The sequence below is a fragment of the Centruroides sculpturatus genome, unplaced genomic scaffold, assembly GCF_000671375.1.
Source record: "Centruroides sculpturatus isolate CEXI.00-Female unplaced genomic scaffold, Cexi_2.0 scaffold663, whole genome shotgun sequence".
NCBI classification, from domain to species: Eukaryota; Metazoa; Arthropoda; class Arachnida; order Scorpiones; family Buthidae; genus Centruroides; species Centruroides sculpturatus.
This window is the reverse complement of record NW_019384783.1, coordinates 170,564-189,257: the sequence shown is the minus strand read 5'-3', so window position 1 is coordinate 189,257 and position 18,694 is coordinate 170,564. Positions and strand designations below refer to the sequence as shown.

The window sequence follows — 18,694 nt, the reverse complement described above, 5'->3', positions numbered from 1 at the left end:
CAAAAAACAGGATAATCTCATACTATCAGGGCCATTTTAGCCTTCAAAATACTCAATTTAGCCTTGAATTTTCCAAAAAACTAGTAAAAACACCTGAAAATATATGTTATAATATCAAAAAACATGATCATCTCATACTATCAGGGCCATTTTAGCCTTCAAAATACTCAATTTAGCCTTGAATTTTTCAAAAAACTAGTAAAAACACCTGAAAATATATGTTATAATATCAAAAAACAGGATCATCTCATACTATCAGGGCCATTTTAGCCTTCAAAATACTCAATTTAGCCTTGAATTTTCCAAAAAACTAGTAAAAACACCTGAAAATATGTTATAATATCAAAAAACAGGATCATTTCATACTATCAGGGCCATTTTAGCCTTCAGAATACTCAATTTAGCCTTGAATTTTCCAAAAAACTAGTAAAAACACCTGAAAATATATGTTATAATATCAAAAAACAGGGTCATCTCATACTATCAGGGCCATTTTAGCCTTCAAAACACTTAAATTTCGCTTTGAATTTTTCAAATATTTGTTAAAATATCGAAATTTACTTTAGAACCAGCAGATTTTCATTATTCCATACGAATTTACGACCTCGTATACCTCATTTTCTCCCTTTTTTTTATATATATATCATAAAGCCGAGTACAAGGGTGCGGGTTATAAACGGAGACGAGAGAAAAAATCTCATCTTCATCATCAATTCTACAATTTTTGTATAGAAAATTATTAGATAAAAGGGCATAAATAAATTAGTCAAAGAGAGTATTATATAACCCTTAATGGAATTTTTGTGGAAGCAATAAAAGGGTGGGGGGAGGAGGAGGAAGGTTAGACCAGTGTTTCTCTCACGATATCGATCCTCGCTCCGTGAAGAGGAGGGGGGACAGCGAATAGGAAGAAGGGGGGAACGACATTATTCATGCAGTTTCCATTTTCTTGACATCTATACATTCTATTTTCTTGGTCCATCTTGTTCTCCTCCCATCGCCTCCCTCCAATTTTGAGGCCACCAAGAATTATTTCTCTAGGGAACCTAGCCAATCTGTTTTATGGTCCCTACGAGCATGCGTACCACTGTCCTATTTAGTGTCTTCATCCCCTGAGATGATACTTTTCCTGCAAGTGCTCCCTCCCTTTTTTTCCATCTCGATAAGGCCACGTACACAGGTGTAATTTCGGGACGTTTTTTTCGTATTTTCGGAGACCCGCCTAATGCGAATACGAGTGGGGGAACATCTAAAACGAAAAAAAATCTAATAAAGGGTCGTATATATTATTAGGGACCACCGATCTTCGCGAATTCTCGTCGGTGCCAGCCTTTAAACGTAGTGGAATTGTTAGGTTGAAGGTGGATCAGTTGGAGGTTTTCTTGGGTATTTTAAGAGGTTTTTTTGGAGATTCCCCCACTCTGTATGGTTTAAAAATACTAGAAAATTGCCTAAAATAAGAGTTTTTTTGAATTTAATTACTGGTCTTTTTAGTGGCATCATTTATCAAACTGATACTTTTCCTGGAAGTGTCCTATCTTCTATGTTGATGAGACTACTTGCAGGTGTAATATTAGACGTTTTTTTTGGCTTTTTTGGACCCCCCTAATAGACTAGGAATAGAGGAACATCTAAGAAAATTAAATAAAGGGTAGTATATATTATTAGGAACCATCAATCTTTACCAAATTCTTTGATAAGATGGACTTAGACGTAGTGGAATTGGTATGTTTCAGGAGGATCAGCTAGAGGTTTTCTTGGATATTTTAAGAGGTTTTTTTGAGATTCCCCTTCTTCCTATGGGTTAAAAATACTAGAAAATTCTCTAAAATAAATTTTTTGGAATTGAATTACTGGTCTATTTAGTGTTTTTCTCCCTCAAATATCAGTTTTCCTGGAAGTGTCCCCTCTTCTATCTCGATAAGGCCACTTGCGGGTGTCCTTTTGGTTGTTTTGGTCCCTCTAATGCGACTAGGAATAGGAGAACATGTAAAAAAAGTCAAATAAAGTGTAGTATATATTATTAGGATCCACTAATCTTTATCTATTCTTATTAGGGAGGGCCTTTTTGTATAGAGGAATTTGTAAGATAAAGCTTCATTGAATCTCCAAACTTTTCAATAGGCCTCAACTGTAATAGGCATACATTAGATAAATCAGGCACCTTTTTTCCTAAGCTTTTAATGCCTATATCTAGGATTTTTTTTCTTTATTTTTATTAGGTATTTTAAATAGGCCCCATATCAGATTACCCTGTAATACTAAGCATTTGCTTGAGATTCCAGCGCTTAAGAGGCTCTGAACCTAGGGCCTATATCAAATTCTATTTATAAAAGTACACTTAAGAGGCCTCAAATGGGTAGTTGGAACCTCCATTACGTTGAGCTGAACACAGAAATTGAATGCGATTTTATAAGAGGGAAGAAAACTTAGAAGACCTCTAGCAAAACGTTTAAGGCCTAATAGGGCCTTATTAAGAAAATATTAAAATTATATGCGAAATAAGCCTAAATTTTTACAAGAATTTGCAATTTATTAAGAATTAATTAATCAACTAGGCTCTATTTTAGAAATAATATAGTTTAAAACGCTTATTTGGGCCCACTAAATCCTATTGTATAAAACACAGAGCTTAAAACTATTATAATATAACCCCAAATAACAGAACCTACTAGACTAGGGCCCTACACCTTTCATTGTAGAGTAACTACTGCATTTAATTCTACAAACTAAGCCCTATTGAAGGCATTAGAACTAATGTATTTCTCTTAGGGCCTGGTGTTCTTGTAAAGCCTGTTGGATTCTTCAGAATGTAGTAGGCCCTAGCAGAAAAACAGCAGGTATTACAATTACTTTAAAAGTACCAGTTAGGGCCTACACCTGTTAGGAATAAGATGTCATTTCAAGCCACTAAATAATAACAAACTATAAACTGTGAAGCCTTAAACTATATCCACGAAAACTGAATTTTATTGAGCTAATACATAAATATGGCCCTACCCATAGCTTAAACGCAGTTTAAACTTCTAAAAAGTGTAGTTTATAGCCTAAATTTATAGCTTAGAAATACAGTTTAGAGTCTCCAAAAAGATTTTGTAGTAATAAAAGTTGAACAGAAAAGACTCTTATATAAGCACTAAAACTACGGCATTAATCTACTAAATTCTCAATATAAGCATTACACTACTGAGGCCTTAGCATAGGCATTAAAGTATCAAATCATCACTGTAAACACTACATTACTAAGGCTTTACTGAAGGTACCATGGTGTTGAAGATTTAATACAGGCCCTACTTCTATACTGAGCTTCTATACAGGCCCTACTTCTATACTGAGCTTCTATACAGGCCCTACTTCTATACTGAGCTTCTATATATAGGCATTAATCTTACTGCATGTAGACTTTATTACAGGCCCTACACTATAATAAAGTCATTTCACTATACACATTGAGTTCTTACATAACTTTTAGCGTGTAAGGCCTTATTAAGCAAGAAAATTTTGCTAAAAATGAAAGAAGAGGCCCCAAATTTCTATAATTTAATATAAAGTTAGTGTAGGGCCTTACAGATTTATTAATTAAATTAAATTGCTGCGTGTCATTTCGATGTTTTCCCTCCTGTAGGCTCGAAGGTGGCGTAGAGAAAAAATTAAAAAAAAAAAAATCAAATTAAATCGAGTCGTTACGTAATATTTAAATTAAGTAAACGAAAGCGAAAGTGTTTACGCTTTAGCTTCAAATTCTATTGGTCGATTTTTAAAAAAAACGAAATTGAAACATTTCGCGATCGGCCAATAGGAAGCGAATTTTCTAATTATCGTATCTCCTGGCTCCGCCTGGCGATTGGTCGAAGATGCTTTCGGAGGCGGGGACAACGTGACGTCGGGGGTGACAGCGATTGGGTGAGGAGTGTCGCCAGTTACAGTGGCGCCCTCGATACTGCGGCATTAACACAAGGTTACTCAGACGATTTTTGTGTAAAAATTTTGACATCAAAATCGGGAAGTGACGTAAGTTTTTTTTCCCCTTTGACGTAATTTGAATTTGAATTTAAAAAAAAAAAATATTTTATTAATATATTTTCCCCGCATTTTAGGGATCGTTTCAAGTAATATCACGTTCCAGAATGGGGTGAGTTGTTTATTACATGATTTTTGCCTTTCTAGATCGATTTAAGGCGTTAAATATGTAAATTTAAGTAATTTTAAGGGTTTAAATTCGTAATTTTATGCAAAAATTCCTAAATTTAAAGCTGAATTAGCTGAATTATTCATTATAACCGTGTTACGTTCAAGATAGTCTGAGCCTTATAATTATGCCTTAAAGGCGATTAGACTTTATTTTAACGTTTGCATGCCTTCTCGAGAAACTTAGCCTTGTAAATTTAGGCATTTGTTGCCTTTAGAAGCCTATTGACGCGCTTAAATCTGGCTTAGATTATAAGCCTCACTTTACTGTTAGCCTTATTTTAAATATTTTAATATTTAGGATTAAAGCCTGTTTTAAATATAAATTTTATTACAAATCTATGCCATATTGCTCATCTTTTTCATTATTTTATTATGATCCAACCGACTTTTTCTTCTTTTTTCGACCCATTTTCTTTTTGATCTTGCATTCCTTTTATGATTCAAGGATATCTTCTTCATTATTTTCTTCAATTGGAGGCCCTTTTTTCTATATTTTGTAATATTTTTCAGGTGATTTTTCGTATGGAAATCTTAAATTTTTTTTAATTAAAAATTTAATATTTAACCTTAAATTTTTCTAGATATTTTTCTCCATTTTATTCCTGTTTCTTAATGGATTAATCCNCTTTTGCATTGGAATATGCTTGTTTAGCAGTGATAAATTTTTTTTTCTTCTGAATTTCTGCCCCATATATTGAGTATTAATGTTTTGTTCTTCATATACAGTTGACCCCCCCCTATAACACTGTTGATTATTCCATTTTATATGAACTCCATGTTGTACGAATCACTTAGATTTTACAAATACGTGAGCCGTTCACAGCCCGGCACACGTATTTGTAAAATCTAAGTGACTCGTACAACATGGAATTCATATAAAACGAAAAAATCAACAGTGTTATAGGGGAGTCGACTGGTATTTTCTGTGAATTTTTTTCTTTATTTTCTCCATTTTATCAACATGTTCCTCTATTTTCTCAATTTTTCTAGAGTATTTTCTTGAATTTTATTCATATTTTTAGTATTATTTACTGTAATTTTCTCCATTTTTTTTGTGTATATAATTCCTCACCTTTTTAACACACTTGACTGGATAAATGGAGGAAAGTAAAGTGTTATAAAACACTTTACTTTTTTCCATTTACCTCCATATTTTAAGGTTTATTTTTATAATTTTCATCCGTATTTTAAGGTTAATTTTCATAATTTTCGCAAGATAATGAAGAAAACTCTAGCAGAAATTTCTAATTTATCTCCAATTTCTATTGAATCATCAATAGCTGCCATGCTACAAATTCTGCATATAAACATATGAATTTTGCTTTTTATTTTTCTTTCACTTTTACGAATTGTTTTCCATATTTTTCAGCATTTTCCTACTGATAATTTCCACAAGAAAAAACAGAAAAATATTTTTAATATTCAACAGAAACTCCTGTTACTTCCTTTCAAATTTCAATTCATTCGCTACATTGCCTAGAGGGTTTATCATTATCTTTCACATATTCAGCCTTATTTTTCGCTAATTTTAAATAAATTTAGCTAATTTTTATTATATAAATGTCTATTTTAATTGTATATTTTGTAACTTTTATTTAAAACTAATTAATAAGTTCGAAAAAAAAAGAAAACATCAAGAAGTTCAGTTGAATCCTTCACTACTTGGAAGTAAATAACCTAATTAGATTAAGGCATTCTTTAATCAGATCCTTAAACTAATTTATTAGGCTAGATAGGCATCAATTCATAATAAATTAAGGTCGATATTTTATGTAGAGTTAATGCAAATCCAAGTTATAGCCTTAGGCCTGCATTGAGATGTCAAGCAAGAATTTTCTAGGATATTTTCAAATGTAGGCTTATGCATGCCTTAACAATTTAATAAAAAGGCTTATGTAAGGTAATTAAGGCTTTTATATACATAATATTATAATAATTTAGCTTATATGTTTGTATATACTGTTGTTAATATTACAGTCGACCCCCTATAACACTGTTGATTTTTCCATTTTATATGAATTCCATGTTGTACGAGTCACTTAGATTTTACAAATAAGTGTGCCTGGCTGTGAACGGCTGACGTATTTGTAAAATCTAAGTGATTCGTACAACACGGAATTCATATAAAATGGAAAAATCAACAGTGTTATGGGGGGTCGACTGTATATTAAAATAAAACCTTGGCTCATTTCTATTTCACTTTGTTTGCCTTTTACACTTTATTTTAAGGCTTTATTAAGTTTTATTTAGTATCAAACTATTATCAGAGCCTTCTATTTGCCCATTAGTAGACTAATCGTGGGTATAACTAGTTTCCAATTATGCAACTAAGTTTTAAATAGATAGCCTTTTCAGGCTAGAATTTAAAACTTAGGCTACTTTTACCGTAACAAATTTACTTTCTGTGTAATTAATTTAAGCCTTATTTGAGCCTAGATTCGACTTATTTATGTGTTCTACAGTTAGATTTCTGCACTGAACTGAACTTCTTCACAGTTTCTGAAATGATAGCCTACGTTTAAGGCTACAATTTTCAAAGGCTTACTTCCATTTAAGCAATTTTTTAAAATAAACATAAGGCTAATTTTTTAATTAAAATCAGTAATTTTGTTTGAATTTATAATATATATTACCAGAAACATTCGTGTCCATAAACGATAGAGTCTTAAATTGATAAGATTTTAGTGTTATATTTAACAAATAAGAATAGATTTTTAATATAATTCAGGCTATTTTAAGGATATTTAGCCTTATAATTGTAGATATAAGCAAGACAATTAAGAAATAATGTAAACACCGTGTTAGATTTTAGCTTGGTTTTAGGCATGGCGTGTCATAGGAATTCGACATTTGGATCATTTAAAATGCTTGTTAACAAGGCTGTAGCCTTATTTTTATAATAAAATATTGATATTTAATTTAAAAATTACGTAAAATTATAAAAAATTCAACGTTAATTATATAAAACTGTATAATTTATTGTTAAAATGAATTAAAGAAGACAGACGTTTTAAGGCTTTATTTAATCGTAAATTTAATTTTATTAAAAAAATAATTTGTTTTAATGGCCTTATATTAAAGGCTACAAACACGAAATGACTTAATATATAATCATAATATAAAGATTTGGCATGTAACAATAATTCGATCGCATCTACATAAATTTTTAACATCAAGTAACAAGCATAAAGTATTGTAACAGCTTTAAAAATACGAAATTTCATTGTAAATTACTTTAAAATTACTGTTAATTAAAGTTTACAATGCTTTCAAGGCAGTGTTATGTGCCTTAGTTAGCCTGAGACTGTATAAATTAACTTCATATATTAAAGGCTTACTATTTGGACTACTGGATAAATTTATCACTAATTAAAATGAAAGTTTTGTAGTTTTAAAGTAGGCTCACAAGGTTTAACGTACGTCTTCAACAACAGATTTAATTAGCCTTTTAACTGACACATATTGTCTGTTTTATAAGCTCATATGGCTTTAAATTTAACTTAATTTGAGCTTTTATAAGAATATGTTCTCATAAGTGAGTTTTTTAAGGCTTAGACGAACCTAAATTTGGTATAATAATTGAGCCTTCAGTTAAAATTCAACTAAATTCAGGCCTCTTAACAAGCTTTACAGAAATAAATCACTAACAAGAGGCTCTAACTTGTTTAACAAGGATTTTCGTGTATTATAAGCGTAAACTGAGCCTGATTTTATATTAAGCTTCTGCCTAAAACTTAAATAGATAAAGGCTCAATATATAAGCTTATAAATTAACATAAATGTAACCTAGTTTTTAATTTAATTTCGATCTAGGCCACTTGTATTACTGCTTTTCTACAGTTAAATAAATACATCGTAGAATTTTTCTTTAATTGTCAGCATTATTAAGCTGTAAAGTCATGTTAATTATTAATTTAATACACTTAAAAGACCTTAACTAGTCTATAGAATTCAATGTATGTAGGTTATAGTAGATTAAGAATAGCGTAAGGGGGTATGTTGTAAGTCAGAATGCTTTACAGTTTAACCTAAATTTTGGGATATCTTGTCCTATTTTATTTATCTACTTTTATCTAACGGCTTATCTACTTCATAAACTAAAACGGTGCAACAATTCTGCTGAATGAAAGGAAATTCTTAGTCCTTGTCGCGGGTATTGTCCTAAATAAGTCCATATTCTTCCTAGTTTTTATAATCTACAAGCATTACCTAATCTAACCTACAGTCGCTATTCACTTTTAGTCGATTTTCTTAGTTCCTTAACTTTCAAGTAGTCATTTTTAGTCGTTTTTACAGTCCTTAAATCTCCTAATCTGTACCTTAATCGTCAGGAATCCTTTCTACAGAAAATTAATCATTCCTAATTGATTTTCTTAGTCTAGACATATTCTTAATACCATAAACTTTCCTAATCCTATTCGTAGTCCTTTCTATAGTCATTAGTTTTCTTAGTCTTTTGCTTAATCCATAGTCATTCCTAAACCTTTGTACAGTCACTAATCATTTCCTTTTCTTTACTAGTCATTTCTTTAGTCCTTTTTATTCATTCCTAGTCCTTTTCTCAGTCTTATATCTAGCTTGAGTGCCATAGTCCTTTACTAGTTTACAAATGTATGGATTTCGAGGACGTTCATTAACATCAAGAGATTAGTAGAAATTACTATGGGATAATGGTAAGGAATAGGAAAGCTTATGGATTATGAATAGGATTAGAGAATATAATAATGACTCAAGGCTATGGGGGAGGCTAGGAATGATTAGGGAATAAGTGAAGGCTATGGGAAGGCTAGGAATGATTAGGGAATGAGTAAAGGCTATGGGGAAAGCTAGGAATGATTAGGGAATGAGTAAAGGCTATGGGGAAGGCTAGGAATGATTAGGGAATAAGTAAAGGCTATGGGAAGACTAGGAAAGATTAAAAACTATAGAGAAGATTAATATAAGCTAGATTATAGTGGATCATTATGAATGAGTACTAACTGTAAAAGAGCCTAGGCATAAGTAAACGTATGAGAAAGGGTAGAAATGATTAGGAACTATGAAAAAGACTAAAAATAAGTAAAGACTATGGTAAAAACTAGGAATGATTAGGAACTATATAAATAAATTAGTACATGCTATGGAAAAGACTATGAATGAGTAGTAACTATGAAAAATCTAGGCAAAGTTATATTACTTATTCATTACGGCACTATATAAGGCCTATAAATGCTCTATTTATGCTAAAATTTTAATAATTAAGCCTTATATTTTCAAAAAGAAAGGCTAGAAATGATTAGGGAATATAAAAAGGACTAGGGATGAGCTATATTTTCTTTAACTTTAGGTGTAAATTTAATTATAAATCCTCAATTTTTCGTCCTCAAAACAAAAGAAAAGTAATCTCTGTAAGATATTTTAACTGAAAATCATGCTATAGGACCATAGATTTATTAAAATTTAATAGAAAATAACTAATTTAAACCACATTCTAAATCGAAAACTCTCACCTCTATCATATTGTTGTGATCAATAAAAGCTTATTGTAGACAAAAGAAATTCTAGAATATTATAGATTCAAATTAAAAATTAATATATTGAATGTCTAATTTTGGATTGAGCGTTAAAAATATCCAATCCTACGTGACTTGTTAGGCTTATTACTCACGAAACGGGAACACGCTGCGATGCAAATCGATGTTAAAAATACGTATAAAAGCAGAATTATATTGTAGGGCCTTTAAATATGTGTTAAAGAATGGCCCTACAAAATGGCCACTGAGTTTTATTTGTTTAGTCTTAATTAGGCCCCATATTATGCCTCCAAACTTCATAACTATAAGCGTTTACTGGCCGTAAACAAAATAAAATTTCCCTAAATTTAGGGATTTTGGGTATAATTAGATGTCTGTAAGCTTAATATTATATAAATTTGGGTGCAGCCTTATAATTTAGACTATAAAATCCTCTTTTTTAGGGTTGTAGATAGTACTAGACATTGTAGATCTACCTAAACACCTGTTGATCCTTACTGTAATCCTATTTTGAGATTTATAGGTCCTATCTTAAGATTTAGAAGGGCTTAATCTTAATTAAATTCTAATTTATAAATTAGAGTTTAAGGGTAATTAGAATCTTTAGTTTCTACGATGATAAATCTTCAATTAGAATTACTATTCTAAGCTTTGAATGCAGTTTACAGGCTCATAGCCTTAAATAATATAAATTTAAGAGATTCTATAAGTAAAACACATAAGGATAATAGGTTTTATATATATAACTCATAAGGATAAAGGTTTATTATATTGTCTTTTAGGCGTTATTATTGAAACATTACGACATAAGAAGATGCAACTGCTTATTAGATAATTAATTTAGAGGAAATTATAAACGAAATTTTTATAAATATAAATAAAAATTCTTTCATTTTACGTGTTAGATTCTCTAAAGAAATGGTTTATTTTTATTCTAATAAAGATTAAGATCATTCAAACCCACTTTATAACGTGTTACAGTTGTTTATTTATCTAAGTTCGTTACACTACATCTGCTAGATCTAACTGAATCCATAAATAAATCCCTAAAATGTATGTTTATTTACAATTTTAAGGCCTTCTACAGGTTCTAAATATCCTATCCTTGTGTTGAAGTCTCTTTTAAGTAGAGATTTTTATGTGTACTTAATGTTAGATCCTTATTTTTCACATAGACTCTTGCTAACATCCATGCAACATAAGCCAGAAGCTTATACGTGTAGGAATAAGGAAATCCTAATTTAAAATAGAATATATCATTGCTAACCTAAACTAGGTAAAGGCTTTGAAAAATACAGAAAAATTCGATTCACTGTTGTATGCATTAAAGTACGATTGAGAACCAGTCTAAGGCTATTTTAAGGCCTATTTTAAGGTTTATTAATATAGTTTTAAAGCCTATTTATAAAAGGATAGTTTCATTATATATTCTACTATATATAAACTATATAAATTCGTTAATAGGCCCACAAGTATCTTTTAAATTAACTTATATAAGGACCACACACATTTAACTTCTAAAAAAACGACGGAGTTTAATATAACACTCCATAACCTTGACATAAATTGGATAAAAAGTATGTTTGTTTACGTGTTTAAAAATGATTAAACACGTTAAAGATAGTGTTAATATTTAAATTTAGGCCTTATAAAGTATAAATATAAGGGCATAAACGTGTAAACACTCACCTCTCATAGCTAAGTTAAACCTGTTTAATGAAAGGCCTCCGTTCATTAGCGGGGTATTCCATTGCCCAATGGGCTAAGTTATCCAATCGCCGCCATCTTACTATACTTCTGGGTACTAAACACCACTCCTAAACTAATGACACTATGTTTTCCCCCCCCCTAAAATAGCTTGGTTTCCTTTGTTTTTCCATAATAATTCCTATAAACTTAGTATCTTCATCGTATATTATCATAAAAATCAAGATTTAGTTACCCCAAACTAGACCAAGCACTAATTTAACGTGAGTAGATATAAAAAATAAGTGTTTATAACCTTAAAATATTAAATTTTAATCCTTAAACGGCTTAAAAATCGAACTTAAAAGTAGCTCCTATTTTAATTAATATATATATATATCCCTCTGAAAACCTCTGAAAGTTCATTTATAAGGGATTATATATAAAATCAGAGGGCATAAATAAAAATCCTCTAAAACCCCTAAAATTTTAAATATTTAGTGGATAAGAAAAACAAATATAGCGGTTAAGGAATGGGAACAAAAATCTTTATTCAGAGGATATCAGTAGATTCTAGAGGATTTTTACACAATAAATTGATCATTTTTCCCCTAATATATTATTATTACGTAATAATTAGGTTTTGTAATTACGCAACAATTGGAAACGTGCGTAATGAAATCGATTGGTTCGAAACAACGTGATCGAAAACGTCACAATGAAATTGATTAGTTTGAAACCACGTGCGTAATGAAATTGATTAATTTTCAGCCATGTGATTGAACACGTGTTTACGAAACTGATTAATTTATAACAATGTGATACAATTTCATGTATTTTACGGCAACAATGATATTTCTATTGTTATAAACAATAAATATAATTGATTTTCGTGTCATTTAAACTAATTTATATAAAATAAATATTCCGTTTTAGATTTTTTTCCCCTATTTTTAAATGTTCGATTATCGATAGAGTTTTTATTTATTATATAAGATATGTTCGATGATAAATCGTAAATTTTATATATAAATAAATAAAATAACGAATTTATATTTAAATAGTAAACTAAATTGTGTTTATTTTTATAAATCGATCGGTTTAGTTTAGTTGTATAATGCTTTAAATCCACTGATAAGCACTCCTAGTTTACAATTGAATGTATAAATTTATGATGTAAATACGTAAGATATTTTAAATTTTAAATCAAAATGTAAAAATTTTAAGTTTATTTTATTATCCGGAGACAATTTAAACTCAAAATGAGTTCAATTTACCATAGAAATTAGGTTTTTCTTTGTCTAATAACTCTTATATAACTTGACAACTTAACAATTCCTGAACCCTAAAAGAAGCCTCATTTAATCTAAATTTATGCCTCTTAATAGGCCTTTAAGATCTAAATTTTTTTATTTTACATAGTTAGAAACTGTACGGTATTATGTTTAGGCCTGAAGGAGACATAAAAAGTCATTAAAAAAATTTGTTAAAGCGTTTAAGTGACCTTTAACCTACAGAGAGAGAAAGAGAGAGCCTATTTTACAAAAATAGGCCCCAAATATTATCAAAAACCACCAAAAAATATATGCGGAATTTCCTGTTAAACAGTCAACACGATATATTAAGGTCATTAATTATAAAATGAGTTGTTTACAGTTTAAATTGTAATGTCTAAAAATGTTTAAATTGTGACGTAAGTGCATCCCATTGGTTCATTTGGTCACGGCATCAATTGGGGTTAGTGTCAAGTCGGGTTGTCCATAGGCCAAGGTACCTTCACATGCCCAATTCTAACATTGTCATCAGTCTTGAACACTTGCCAGCTTCTTCATTACCATGTAAGTTCATGTCCTTTAACTTCTTGAAATATTTATTTCGTACGTGATCTGTAAAGAAATTATACATTTAATGATTCATTCCATAACTCAGAACACTTGACGGTCCCTTCTTAATCTTAAATTATATGCTTCTATCCTCCTTATTTAACTCTCTAGTACACTAAGAATAGTTTATAATTGACTTATAATGCTTAATAAATTGTTTAGAGTCAATTAATTTATTTTCTAGACTTACTAAAGTATCAAACTAGGTCTTATTTTGTCAATTTTTATGTAAAATATTCGTTTATAAATTACTCTAGCTGCTTGAAATTACTTCTATAGAACGAGTAAACAAGTTAAATTAATGTTTAGAAGTATTGTAGCTTGTTAATAGGCCTCATAAAGATTAATTTTCTAAGCTCATTGCTTAATAATTTCTATTCTCTAAGTAATTTACAATAGAGTAAATATTCTAGTCTTTATTAAATATACAGATAAAAAGAAAATGGCGTTCAAAGTTCTCTAAATAAGAGAAAAATCAAAGATGCCGAAGCTTTGTACCGCTTAAATATTGTTATTTTGGTGTATTTTTAACTCAAAACGCGTTGTAGAATATACAAATTTGTATAGAATTATGTTTAGTGTGCCCTTACACCTAGAATTCTTCCTTTACTTATAGAATCTAGCCTGTATCTTCCAGTATTATGCTTGAAATATTTGTGTATCTCCCGAATTCTCTACAATATACAGGCCTATATAGTGTGGCTTGTAGGCTCTGTATATGTTTATACACTTAGGCCAATTATATAGGCTAATTTCTATCTAATATAAAAGTGAGTTTTATATCTTTGGGAATTGACAACATTGCTACAGACTAAGGCCTACTTAGCCTATAGGTTACAGGTATGTAGGTCTGTAAATCATACTTACACACTTGCATATAAAATGCCTCATAGGCAATAAGATCTAGGCATATTTACAGGTTTACAATAATAAGGTGACTGAGACACGGTATATTACTTATTCATTAAGGCCTATAAATGCTTTCTTCTAGTTAAAATGTTAATAATTAAGCCTTATATTTTCAAAACTCTAAAGAATATTTGACTTCCATCGTCGTCTGCAAGTCATGAAACTATATAAGTCCCTCTTTATAAAAGGCTATATAACTTGTGCCTGCAAAACATGACCTATATAAAGTAAATTTAAAATAAAGTTTAAGGCTATTTTTTCATGAACTATTTGCTGAGAGTTAATATGTAAAGCTTCTGACTTTAATACAGATAATTCAGGCTTAAATTATACTTTTTAGCCTATTTTAGAGCTTTATGCTTCTCAAGGCCTTTTTTGCCGTGTCTCCGGAATAAAATAGGCTCACTATTAAGCTTTAATTAAAATAACGAAGCTCTCTCGCGTTTCCATCTATTTCAGGCTATGTATATCGAGCCTTTATATATTACTTATATTAAAATTAGATTTAAACCTTGCTTTAAAAGTATCCTGTCTGTTGAGAAATAATAAGTAATTTTTACTTAAAATAGCCACATTTTATTAGATTTTGCACGAATTATTCAGGCTAAATGAAGATATTTAGCCTACTTAAGTTACACTTTATATTTATAATCGCAAGTAGCCTTTTTAATAAGTGTTTATTGTATTAAATTGGATAAAAATAATTAATAACGTTAGCCTGATTTTATATAACCTTAAAATAAAGGCTCCGCTTTAAATCATGAATTTGTAGATGATAAATTGTGATTAATATGCTGTTAATGTTGAATTTCTCATCATTTTATACTTTATCATCCATAAANATTTTATTAATATATTTTCCCCGCATTTTAGGGATCGTTTCAAGTAATATCACGTTCCAGAATGGGGTGAGTTGTTTATTACATGATTTTTGCCTTTCTAGATCGATTTAAGGCGTTAAATATGTAAATTTAAGTAATTTTAAGGGTTTAAATTCGTAATTTTATGCAAAAATTCCTAAATTTAAAGCTGAATTAGCTGAATTATTCATTATAACCGTGTTACGTTCAAGATAGTCTGAGCCTTATAATTATGCCTTAAAGGCGATTAGACTTTATTTTAACGTTTGCATGCCTTCTCGAGAAACTTAGCCTTGTAAATTTAGGCATTTGTTGCCTTTAGAAGCCTATTGACGCGCTTAAATCTGGCTTAGATTATAAGCCTCACTTTACTGTTAGCCTTATTTTAAATATTTTAATATTTAGGATTAAAGCCTGTTTTAAATATAAATTTTATTACAAATCTATGCCATATTGCTCATCTTTTTCATTATTTTATTATGATCCAACCGACTTTTTCTTCTTTTTTCGACCCATTTTCTTTTTGATCTTGCATTCCTTTTATGATTCAAGGATATCTTCTTCATTATTTTCTTCAATTGGAGGCCCTTTTTTCTATATTTTGTAATATTTTTCAGGNAAAAAGGCGAAAATTCTTCTAAAAAAACCGGGGAAAATTTCGACTTTACGTTAATCGGTTTCTAAACGTTATTTAAACTCACAAAATTGAGTTTTTTTTTGTGTATAAAATGTGTGTTTTTTTAATAATTGTGTTTTCTTATATGCTTCTTAGACTTTAATAATGTTAATATTTTAGAAAATATCCTTAAAAATAGGGAAATTTTAATGAAATTTGACTTTAATCTAATTGATTTTTTCAACGCTATTTAGGCTCAAAAAAACTCGAATTTTAAGGCAAAAAACTTAATTTTTTTAAATATTTGTGTATTTAGATTGATTTTTTCGTGTTTAATTTAATAATTTTAATAAAATTATATTAAAAAATTTTCGAAAATTGACAAGAAAAATCGCTTATTACGCGCTGTTATCCGTTGATTTATACGGAAGTTTACTGCTTATAAATGATGTTTATGCGTTATTTAACAATTTAATTACTCAATTAACTTGTTTTATGATGAATTTGTAGTGTTTTAAACACTTAAATACCTTAAAATATAACATATTCTATGCGTAGGCCCGTTATAACAAGACCGACATTTATGCAGAACTGTGGATGGTTTCTATCGCACTAATTAAAGGCATAACTTACGCATTTATACAGTAAATAGGGCATAATTTTCGTTATAATTAATTAGATATGATTTATTAATTGGTGAACAATTATAAAAAGTTTGATTAGAAGTGAAAATTAACGGGATTTTCACTATGGAATATGGAAAAAACTACTGAAATTCTTTTGAAATTAGGTTCTAATTATAGTCTATTTAAGCTATAAATTTTAAGTTAACTAAGCTCTAATTTTTAAACAAACTAAGCTTAAATCCTATGCTAACTAAGCTCTAAATTCTATGCTAACTAAGCTCTAAATCTTAGGCTAACTAAGCTCAAATCCTATGCTAACTAAGCTCTAAATTCTAGGCTAACTAAGCTCTAAATTCTAGGCTGACTAAACTCTAAATTCTAGGCTAACTAAGCTATAAATTCTTGGTTATAAGCTCTAAATCCTAGGCTAACTAAGCTCTAAATTTTTGGTTAAATAAGCTCTAAATCCTAGGCTAACTAAGCTCTAAATTCTTGGTTAAATAAGCCCTAAATACGCTGTAATCTATGAGTTCTAATCAAGTATTTAAGCTATGAAATAAGGTCTAAATTAGTTCCAACAGCTTCGAGCTCTAACTAAACTTTTTCTAACTAAAACTAAGCTATAAAATTAGTTAAAATCTAAATATTTAGAGTATAAAATGGGCGCTCTACAGCTTAAATTTAGACTTTCCCTCTTTAATTTCCTTCTTTTTATAGCGAGTCTATGCTGTATTTGATAGCAAAGGTCAAGGGTTAAGTGTCTTAATATCCTGTTGTGGTATCGTCTAACTTGTTTCTAAGAAGATGAGACGTTGATGTAAGGCTTTTTTCTCTTCTAAAAATTATTTATAATTCGATTTTAAAGCTTAGGATTAAGAAAAATTAGTTTTTTGTTATACCTGTAACAACTATCTTTAGATTCGTTTTTATGCTTTAAATGATTAAAAAAAGGCACAAAACTTGAATAAAATTAGCCTTAAGACTTCTACACAGTGTATAAGGCTCATATATAATTGAAATTATATAAATTTTAATTTAAAATGAGGCTTAATTAGCCTGAAAACGTACGCAAATAACGATTGGATGTTGGTAAACCTGTTAATGTCTAGCGAGAATAAAAGAGAAAAAAGCCTTTCTAAGCCTGAAAATATTATCTTTTTGCATAAATAACCTTATAATAAGATTAAATTTACACATTTTAACACATTTAAGGCTTATATTTAACTAAAAATAGCTAAAATATATATATAACTAGACTTTATTAAAATTGGTGCCTTGTAAGGTAAGTTTAGAAGTTTATTAACGAAATAAAATGATAAAAGTCATAAAATTTAGAACTTTTATATTAAAAATTAGTTAATAGATTTATTAAGGCTGAGCTTTGTGCTTAAGCTTGAAGGCTAAATCAGTAAATAAATTAATAAAAACAGGTTAAAGTAGAGCCTAAAATTGGTGTAATTTTCTGTATTTTCTGAGCGATTTTTATCGAAAAATTTGGCACGATAGAACGGTCGAATCAATTGGAAAATTCCATCCTTACCTTTGACCTTTGACCCTTGTACTTGTTGAACTAAAGGAGGAGAAATTCGACGGAAGGAAGTTTGTCGGAGCGTTAAGCGAACGAGTTAACTAAAAGCCACTAGAGGGCACGGAACGAGGGACACGTGACCCTCTTTCTTGTGTTTGCCTATGAGTGACGTCACGAATTGAACAACGTGTTTGTTTTTTTAAGCACCCCCTAAACTATTTAGATAAGTAGTAGTGGTCCATCAATGTAGAAAAAATTCGTTTTACGTTAGTCGAAGGCAGCATTAAATTTATAACGACAGGCATACAGGCACATTATGCCTACTTCTAAAATATGCCTAGAGCCTGTAGGCACTATAATTTAGGCACTGGAATCCAATCTGTTTAAAGAAAACGGCACTTGAGGTAATATTTTATGTGATTTTTTTCGATAAAATTAGCTCTTAAAGTTGTAATTTTTTTGATATTTTTGATTGAAGATGGTCTAAAAAATTTGATTTTTGAATAATTTTTAGGTGAAATAGGGTCCAAGAACCCTAATTTTGGAGTAAAATAGGGTACAAGAAACCTAATTTTGGAGTAAAATATGGTCCAATATACCTAATTTTGGAGTAAAATAGGGTCCAACAAACCTAATTCTGGAGTAAAATAGGGTCCAACAAACCTAATTTTGGAGTAAAATAGGGTCAATAAACCTAATTTTGGAGTAAAATAGGGTCCAAGAAACCTAATTTTGGAGTAAAATATGGTTCAAAAAACTTAANAAATTAAATTCAACCATAAATCATTTTTTATAAACATTAATTTTATTTATTTAATATTTTTTATACATTTTTATTGACATTTTTAACCTTTAACGTTAAAAATTAGAATAAAACACTCG

General features: G+C 29.7%; 1 long non-coding RNA gene across 1 annotated transcript; it reads left to right on the top strand.

Moving 5' to 3' along the window:
• The first annotated feature begins 903 nt into the window (after positions 1 to 903).
• On the top strand, positions 904 to 17,029 carry LOC111629221. Its single transcript, XR_002757300.1, has 3 exons — positions 904 to 4,011; positions 4,098 to 4,132; positions 17,002 to 17,029. It is a non-coding gene; the product is annotated as an uncharacterized LOC111629221 (long non-coding RNA).
• Positions 17,030 to 18,694: the final 1,665 nt, after the last annotated feature.